This window comes from Oreochromis niloticus, linkage group LG11 (assembly GCF_001858045.2).
Source record: "Oreochromis niloticus isolate F11D_XX linkage group LG11, O_niloticus_UMD_NMBU, whole genome shotgun sequence".
Classification (NCBI taxonomy): domain Eukaryota; kingdom Metazoa; phylum Chordata; class Actinopteri; order Cichliformes; family Cichlidae; genus Oreochromis; species Oreochromis niloticus.
In genome coordinates, this window is record NC_031976.2 from 23,978,368 (window position 1) to 23,987,588 (window position 9,221).

The 9,221-nt window shown below is 40.0% G+C and overlaps 1 long non-coding RNA gene across 1 annotated transcript; it reads right to left on the reverse strand.

Moving 5' to 3' along the window:
* Positions 1-4,106: 4,106 nt before the first annotated feature.
* Positions 4,107-5,742, reverse strand: LOC102077297 (uncharacterized). The gene is made up of 3 exons (XR_003222166.1): positions 5,345-5,742; positions 5,191-5,255; positions 4,107-4,474 (listed from the first exon to the last, which is right to left on the reverse strand). It is a non-coding gene; the product is annotated as an uncharacterized LOC102077297 (long non-coding RNA).
* Positions 5,743-9,221: the final 3,479 nt, after the last annotated feature.

The window sequence follows — 9,221 nt, forward strand, 5'->3', positions numbered from 1 at the left end:
CTTTGTGCTGTTGGTCTTCATTGCAAACAATTCATTCTATTGCCCTCAGTTGTTATTCCTCCATTTCGCCAGATGGGAGCAGTGTGGACTGAAAATCCCTGAGTGTTTAGCACAGCAGAGGGAGTCTTGATTACCACCTGCTAATGTGTAATGCAAATAATACAAATATTGTACTGGGGAGTGCTTCAACTTTGATTGAATACTGTCATTTTGTAGCATTTGAGTGAATGATGGGTGGAGTGTGGGGCAAACTGAAGCTGCAATACCAGCAGATTTCCATTTAAGGACTGCAGCAAGCTCTAGCTCACCTGATACGGTGGTAGGCACGCTCTGTGCTTTCCCCCCTCTTGTCTGACTCATCTCTTTCTATCCTCAGCTGTATTCCCTCCAATCCTGTATTTAAACTACGTGCACCGTTACCTAAGAGCATCGTTTTTGGATCTGCATGGTTCACTTGCAGCACTGTGACTACACCAAAAGGGCCCGAATACGTGCTCCAACCGACTATAAGGATTACATGCATCACTTTCGTGCACCACTGACTCATATGTATAAACTACTTGTGTCTTGCAGCTTATCTCTATTAATTGGCACGGTGTGCAGCAGTGTCCTGACTGAGCGGGTCTGCTGCAGATTAGCCTGTGGTGCTGCAGATGAAGGTGAGGCCTGACTAGCAGCTCACCATGACTCTGCAATCTGTTCCCTGCCTGAAATTCTGATCACACAGGTACATGGGGATTCTAGGAAGTACTCGGTGTGTAATGGGATTACTGCCGACATAATATATTCTGTTTGGGAGGGCCATTCAAAACTTAACGTCAAGGTCAGCTTACTCTGCAGAAGCACTGAAAGCTCAAGTGGTACCTGGGATTTTATTGTGTGCTGAACAACAATAAAAATGACTTATGAGAACATGAGTCCCTTCTTATTTTAACTGAGCTGCAGTACCTTATGGTGACTTTGCAGCGTGCATTACGGTACCTTCTATATAAACATCTAAATCAATAGATATGATGGGAATTGAACAGTTGGAGTCCTTTGTAATGGCTTTGCATGTATCGATTAAGCGAGTTAAATTCTACATTCCCATCATACTATCAACTGTGTACATGATATGGAATTACATGTGTGATACCAGAATTTAATTTGAAGCTCAAATAGTCAAATTTACCACAGTGAGCAAAGTTAAACAGTTTTCTGTAAACTAGCAGTAATCTGATAACTAGACTTTGTGAGCTGGCATTTAGGTAATGAGTGAAGGAGAAGGCAGAGAATAAACCTCTCATGCCTTCAGTGCTGCTAAGCTGGTTAAAAATAGAGGCAGAAGAGAGGGATTGAGAGAATCGGGGTGGACAGAAAAGATGGGGGGGAGAAGGAGGAGACTACTAATTTGACTCCCAGTAAAGTAGGTAAGCAGGGAATTACCGGGTGACCTTGGCTGCGAAGTAAAGCAAATGTGTGGCAAGATGTTAAAGGCTCAGAAAGAAACACACTTCATGCAGCTACAGTGATCCTGAGTGCTCTTTGCAAGCCACCAGCTGCCTCATCCGATGGACAAACACTGCCTGGGCTCATCATGTGCATGACAATGATGAGCATGTTTGGTTGCATGCTGATGGCTTGGTTGGTGAGTAAAGACACATTTATAAATACAGGCCTGACAGGGATTACTCACAGAACATCTTGAAGGACCTTGAGTATCTATTTTAAGAGTACAGATTAAAGCTAGCAGTAGCATTTAAGCAGCAGACTGAAAGGAAAAGATCATAAAAGAGGAAAGAGATTTGGTTTAGTCCTGCTACTTAGAACTGAACCTTAAAGCATCTACAGGAGGATGAAATGAAATGAACACCCCATCTCCATGTGCACAGGATCTGTGCTCATATGTTATCAACAGTAAAAACTAAAGGCCATGTAAGCAAGTTTTTCAAGTACATTATACCTGAAAAGTCCAGCCTTTTCAAAAAACTTCCAAGAATTATCTTTAGAGGTCTACAACCCCCCCAAAACTCCTCATCTGTTCCCATTTCTCTCTCCAGCTTTCACTCTTATATTTTTTCCCCATTCTAAACGCCTTCAATTCTGTAAACACCAGGCCAGAAGAACACGATGTCTGAGGAGAGAGCAAGAGGGCGAGGGAGGATTCAACACCGGCCCCGTGGTGAGTGACACTGTCGAGACGCCTGCGCAAAAGGGAAGGCATGTGAGTCAAGAGGGGAGTGGAAAGAGGGAGAAACTGATAGAGAGGGTGACGTAGATAAGGGGCGCAGGCCGTGAAAGAGAAAGAGAGGAGCTTTGGAGGATTAACGGGGGAGCTGAATTTGGAGGGCAGATGAGGCCAGCAGACAGCAGCTGGGGGAGGCCTGGATCACATCAGATTGGTTAAAATTTGAACTTTGTTTCGCAGATGGGCTTCCTTTGAACTCGCAGACAGGGTTATTGAAATGGTTTAGTTACATGCTTTACTAAAAAAAAAAACACATATGTGAATATGTGAGCATTCAAGAAAAAAATGACGAGTGACAGATTGTTCTTGAAGAAAATGTATTAACCTTAAAAGATATATAGTTCAGGGTCAAGTGAGACTATAAATAATTCCCCAAAGATTGTAGGTGCTGCAGTGTCGAGTGACCAGATTATCTGATTGGCTGATTGTTGCTGTTCCACACATGCTTTGTATCAGGAAAAACAAAAGCCTTCTGAATGTAACAACTGGAGGCTGTTATTTTTGCTTTAATCTTCCTGTAAGGCTACACAAAGATTTTCACAGATTTTAACCAATTATTGTGGACAAATTAATTAATGGCAGCAACGTTATCACAACATCTGTATTGTCTTTACAGGCAAATGAGGTGTCTGCATGCATAGCTGTACAAAAAGCATTAAAAAGAACAACTAGTCAGATATTTACAATAATATATGATATGTGCATTAAGATAATATGTACATGTGTATTACCATCATTTATAAATATCATATAGTAACACTGGTCCTAGACCATTCTACGTAATGTCATGATAAACAACTCATTTGTGGATTTTTCAGCTTTTATTGTGATAGGAGAAAACAGGAAAGCTGGCAGAACCCTAAATAAATTGCACAATACTTTTTTAAGCCATAAACTGAAAAAAAATGCTGGATGTAGTAAATATGATATAAATTAAAACCCATATATGCAAATTCATATTTAATCTTTTTTATTTATTTTATCTGCCAGGAGGTTCAATAAACACTCAATTTTCAAAACAAATACAAATAAAAAAAAATAGAAATTTATGGAAATTATTTCACGCTTCAGGCTTAGAGACCCAGAGAAACCAAACAATTTTCTTCCAAATGAAAGTATCTGTATTTAGAAAAGCTTACTGTGCTCGCTGTGGCAGTAACATGTCAGGAACACTTGAAAGAAACAATAAAACACCGAATGAATATGTGTGAGTGGATGAGTGTATCTCGTACAGAGAAAAATAGTAGCAGTAACCTCAGTATTGCCTAATGTGCATTGGGTGAATAGTTATTGTGCTTTTATATGTGCATACCTCTCTGTGTGCGATATTTGCTACCGTGTTTCCCAGGGAAGTCCTGATCTCAATCGGTTAAACAGTGGTCCGCTGTACTCTGTACTTACCGAATGTCTCCCTTTAACTGTCACCACATTTTTTCATTTAAATAGATGGGATGTCCAACATGCCCTTTAAATATCTCACCGAGTGAGCTCAAATCTCTCTGCTTCTGTTATGCTTTTCCATGAATGATGTTATCATGTCATAAGTACTGACTGAGTTATTATCAGCAATGAGCTGTTGACAGGATGTCATCCAGCCTCTGCTAAAATGTTTAGTATGTGAGAGTGATACAGAGAGAAGTGGCTGTTACATTACACATTCATCTGAGCCTCACTCCTGATCTGTAGCCCTGTCCTCATAACACATCTCTATCCCCTCCTTTCATGTTTTGTCTTTTTATTGATCTTTTATCTATGTATCTGTAGCCAAGTACAGGATAGGGTAGGGGAAGTTAAAGCAAGATGGAGAGAATGGGCCAATAGCTAGATTCGTAGGAGGGATAAAGTGAGTTGCGTAGAGAAGAATGACTGGAGCCACAGGTAAAGTTGCTTTGAATTATATTAAACTATTTAGCAACAATTTAACAGCACTTCATAAACAGAAATGAAAACATAAAAATAAAATACAGTGACAGCATTAATAATAACAACCAGAATCTTATCTGAGCTCAGATATGTCAGTCTTGCCGGCTTAATAGTCAGTGTTCAGTCGAGTCAAATCCAAAAGGTCAAAAGTCTGTGATTGGTGCGATTTTGTCCTACCGCACTGTTGCAATTGTTCGTGAGAGAAGAGCAACCTGCCCTTCTGGGCCAACTCAGAATGGCTGTGGTTCGGTTCAAAGGGAAAGGCTCGCCATCTTCCTCGTCAGGAAGAAATCCAGGTCTCACGATCCCACAAAAAAACCTAGCCTGTAAACAACAGGGCTATTACCAATTCAATTCACACTCTAATGATATATATATGGCCATATGTAAATAATGTAAGTGCTATAACAAAACAAGCACAAAACATTAATTCTAATTTCTAACTATAGTCTACAGTGCATCTTAATCATGAATGCAATCTTTAAATCACAATCAGCGTATTCTATCATCAAGGTGCACATTTCTATCAGAAATCATAAATAAACCATGAACTATGGTAGATCATTTTTTATAGTACTGCCCCTTTAACTGAATTACAGGAGCATTGCTTTGCACTGCATAGCAATGAAGCAATATGTTAATTACAGTCAATGTACAAAATAAAATTACCAAAAAATGTACAAAAGCCCACAGGCTGTAGTTTTACAGTATGTGGTAAGGCACTGGCACAATAAGAATATGCAGGGACATCTATACAGTGCCGCTGGAGCATCAAATGTAACAAAAAAATAAAATAGATTCATGACCTCTAAGATCAAAATTAACTTATCCCATCATCTTATTTTAGTGCATTTATTATTCAACAAGTAATATTAGAATATCATCAGCACACAAGCTGAGTGCTCAGAGTGGCTGAACTCCGTGAGAAACCCCGTGTGTTCTCCCACAGTGAAAACGTGGTCAGCTACAGGTACAGCTACGAGCATCAGGCTAGTTAGCTTTTCCATTATCCTGATTCGCCCAGTCCCAGTTTAACTCACCAGCACACTTCTAATGTTCAACTCTCAGAGAGGATCTTGTCCGCTTCATCCGCACCCGTGCAGATCTACAACATTGAAATTGGGCCATTATATTCCCTGTTAACTCCTTGTTAGCTTTTTAGCTTCAAGGTTAGCTTAACAGCTTCTGACTCACCGCGATGGTTTCAAAGTCCAAAATGTTCACAACAAATCAGGTCCAGTTCTCCAAGGTCAATGCAGATCTCCGGTATGGATATTTGCTCAATTTATCAAGTTAATAGTTATTTTCCAGCAACAAGCTTGGCGGTGAAAATCAGCGATGGTCTCGTGCACCTCCGTCTCTCTCTGTGTCTGAGCGCGTGACGGTACAGAGCAGGGAAAGGCGGGGCTTGTTCCTTCCTAACCAGTAGGGGTGTTAAACATACTCTTTGGGGTTTTATTCTTATATTTATATTATTTATACTTTACTATTGATTTACTTTAGCTCAACTCTGTGATTAACAGAGTAATGATGAATCAAAATTACAATAACATGTTGTAGTGCATTACTGAGTCGTGTAAACTCACTGGGTTACATATCTATTTATTTTTTGCTTGTGTTAACTGAAGAAATACTCATTTTCAACAAGCCCAGCAACACAAGAGTCCTCCTCTTATGCAGGTGATATTGATATTGAGTCTCAGCTCTGGTCCAATCAAACAGGGGCGGGTTTCCTCTCTCCAATCGCAGCCGTTCGGCCTGCACTGCAGCTGCAGGCGGGACGGTGGGTGTGCACGGACGTGCATGTTCTCTTTATCTAAAGCAGGTGCTCCACCTGGATAAGATGAGGGCGAGAGACAGAGCAGAGAGAGAGAAAAGTCATGTTTTATGCGCTTTATTTGATATAGAAGGAAGTCGTTTGATATCTGAATATGTTACGAGAGCAAAAATAAGCTTCACTCAGCAGGATGAGATGAGAAAGGCCTTCAGCCTTTAGGTTAAAACTACAACTAAAGTGCCACGCACAAGTGATGATGCCACGAACACTGCTGACATTTAATGATTTAAGATTAATCAGATGATTCTCCATGAATGACAAGTTAGATGTGGAAAAATGTTATAAGTTGCTGCATAAATTAAACAATGGATCACTTGTATCCAGATGCTCTCTGTAAAGGCTTCGTAAGTTGTAACTAATAACTTTAATAACACTTACTAGATAATGTGCTCCTCTTTAAGGACTGAGGTTCTTTCCTTACATCAGGAATTAATATCTACAACAAAGCATCTTCTGCAGGAACTGTGAACTGTTTGTCGCAGCCTTTGTGTAACTGAGGGGTGGAGGTTTGTCATCCTTTAGATTTTCCAAAGTTTTATTTGCTAATACAATGTTTATTAATGGCATTAATTATGGGGTCTCCATTTACCACATGAATGTATGCAGACTCTGGAAAGTGCCCTTTATTCTGTGTTCTATAACTCCCGCTGCTGTGTAATATTTTTCTAAAATGTCAGCAAGTCTTCAGCAACAAATGCTAGAAATAAATCTTCAGTTAGAAATTCTAAAAAAGGCTCTGCAGCAAAGCTCGAGCTTATTTGAAAAACTAGCGCTTGTGTCATAAAGCACTTAAAGGTTTTGAAGCGCGCAACTCAAACGTTGTTGTTACAGTTGCTTATTTATCGTATCAGAGAAAAGTGTGAATCATCAGTAAACATGAATGTACTGTCATGAAATACTTTATGAAGGGTTCTTATCAGAAAAATAACACTCAGAAATTGTTTGCAGCGACAACTTTAAGTGTGAAGTTGAATTTGATCCTTTCCTGTGCTCTACCTAACATTCATGATGGTATTACAGATTTTTACTGACATCTTTAGCCCCCAATTTTTTCCTTTCAAGTTATCTGCTTGACACCCGCCAGGTCACTGGTGACCTCATCTTGGCTTAAAGTATACGGTTAGGTTTTGGTTAACTCTGTCTGCTGAATTTGTTTGCTGAAAATGTTTCGATTTAGCATGAGGTTCGACGAAACTGCCCGGTCGGGTGGCTGTAGCTCAGGAGCTACAGGATGCCATCTACCAATTGAAAGGCTGGTTGTACGATCCCTGGGTGTTTTAGTCTGCATGCCAAAGTATCCCTCTCGATCTGGTCATGTTCAGCTGAGTTAATAAACTACACTAAACTAAACTAAACAAGAATCAGCCCACACCTCAGACAGGTAAGCAATGATGGGCAGATGATTGGCAGATGTTCAGAGTTTAAGGTCCTTGTGCCTGTTGCACACAAACAACAGCTTGTTGTTATGGTAAGTTGCAGTGAATTGGGCTATCACGACACTTGAGTGCTTCTTTGCATAGCCTAGATTATCTGAGGCTTGATTAAACATACTCATGAAACCATTCATGAGCTCTCATTGTCTCCATCTAAATTTTTAATGTGTCTGTAGTTTATTAAGACATCCTTCAATTTATTATCTGTTTAAATCATCAAGACAAAAGCTCTTGAAGCACACAAAATCAGTTGAGTTGGCTGTTCGAATAAAATGAAGCCACAATAGTTTGGCCTTTCAGTTACGCGGATTATTTACAATAGAGCTACCCCTGCACTGAGACACACTGGCTCCCGAATCAGCCTGGGTTACACTTTGCTTCACTCTATGTTTGACAGAGTGAACGAGTAAAACCAGCCAGTGAAGTCAACACAGCGCAGTGCCAGATGTTTTATTCCCCCGTGATGGCACAACATTTGGACAACTGAGTGCCTCTTGGGTTCTCATCCAGACTCCCTCCCCTTTATCATCCCTAATTTCATTCAATCCAAAATCACATTTCTGGGCAGTCGCGCAACCTTGTCTTCCCATACACATACACACAGACGCGCTAATACATTCAAACGGCTGCCAGGGAAATACTTGAATAACGACACATGAATGGCTCAACCGCTCATTCAGTCAGAGGAAACAAGCCTTGATTTAGCAGCACAACATGTTAGCATGTGCGAGCTGACATGACATAATCTAATGAATCATGATTTATTTGAGGGTTAGAGCTACTTACGTTAATGAGGTGTGTGTGTGTGTGTGTGTGTGTGTGTGTGCGCCCCTATTAGCCTGCCAGGGTGTGTCCAGATGTTCGTGTCAATTTGATCAAGCCCGCTGCCATGCCCGCAGTACTCCATAATCCTCATGGAAACAGATTACCAGAGCTTGAATTTATCAATATAATCCTCAAGCACAGTTAGCTCTAAAGAACACAAAGACATCTATCCCATTATATTCATATATTGATCTCGATCTTATCTTGCTGCAGAGATTCTTACTGGAATTTCAGTGGGGGCTGTATGCTATTATCTGCTGTTGAAAGCATCTGTTTGACACAAAGAAAATCCAATTTTATGATGCATTTGGTATTTTTTCCCCTTTAACACATAATGTTAAGAAGATGAGATTGAATACGTGAGTACTAGAATTTTAAAATTGCTGGTTCCTTGGACGGTATTGTGCAAAAGTCTTGAGCCCCACCCCCGTCATTTCTCTGTATCTTGCTAGGAAAATAGAAAAGAAGTGTTTCATTTAAACATTTGGGTTTCTTATGATCTTCAGGAATAATTCTCGAGCCTTCTTAGAGGACATTCAAAGCTCTTCTTTGGATCTCAGCTGCCTTTTGTTCCATTCTCTGTCAAGATGATCCCACACTGCTTCAGTAATGTTGGCGTCCGGGCTCTGCGGAGGCCAATTTATGACTAATTGTTTTCCTATTCAGTTATGCTTTTAGTGCATTGGCAGTGTGTTTGGGATCATTATGTTGTTGTATTGATTTTGAAAAATGTAGCTGTTGCCAATCAGATACTTTCCAGATAGTATTGTATGTTGTAATTTGGCCACCCTTCCATTGAGACCATTTCTGATGAGGCTTCAGTAAACTGCATTTCTCAAGTCCTGTGTCACATCTTTGCTGTGTTTTTTAATTTTATTTTCCTTATTTCTTAAAGACCTTACTGTTCATCTACTGTTTATCTACTGTAGATATTTTTTTAGGCTTGCCACCTTTTTTTGTTTTCTACTTGTCCAGT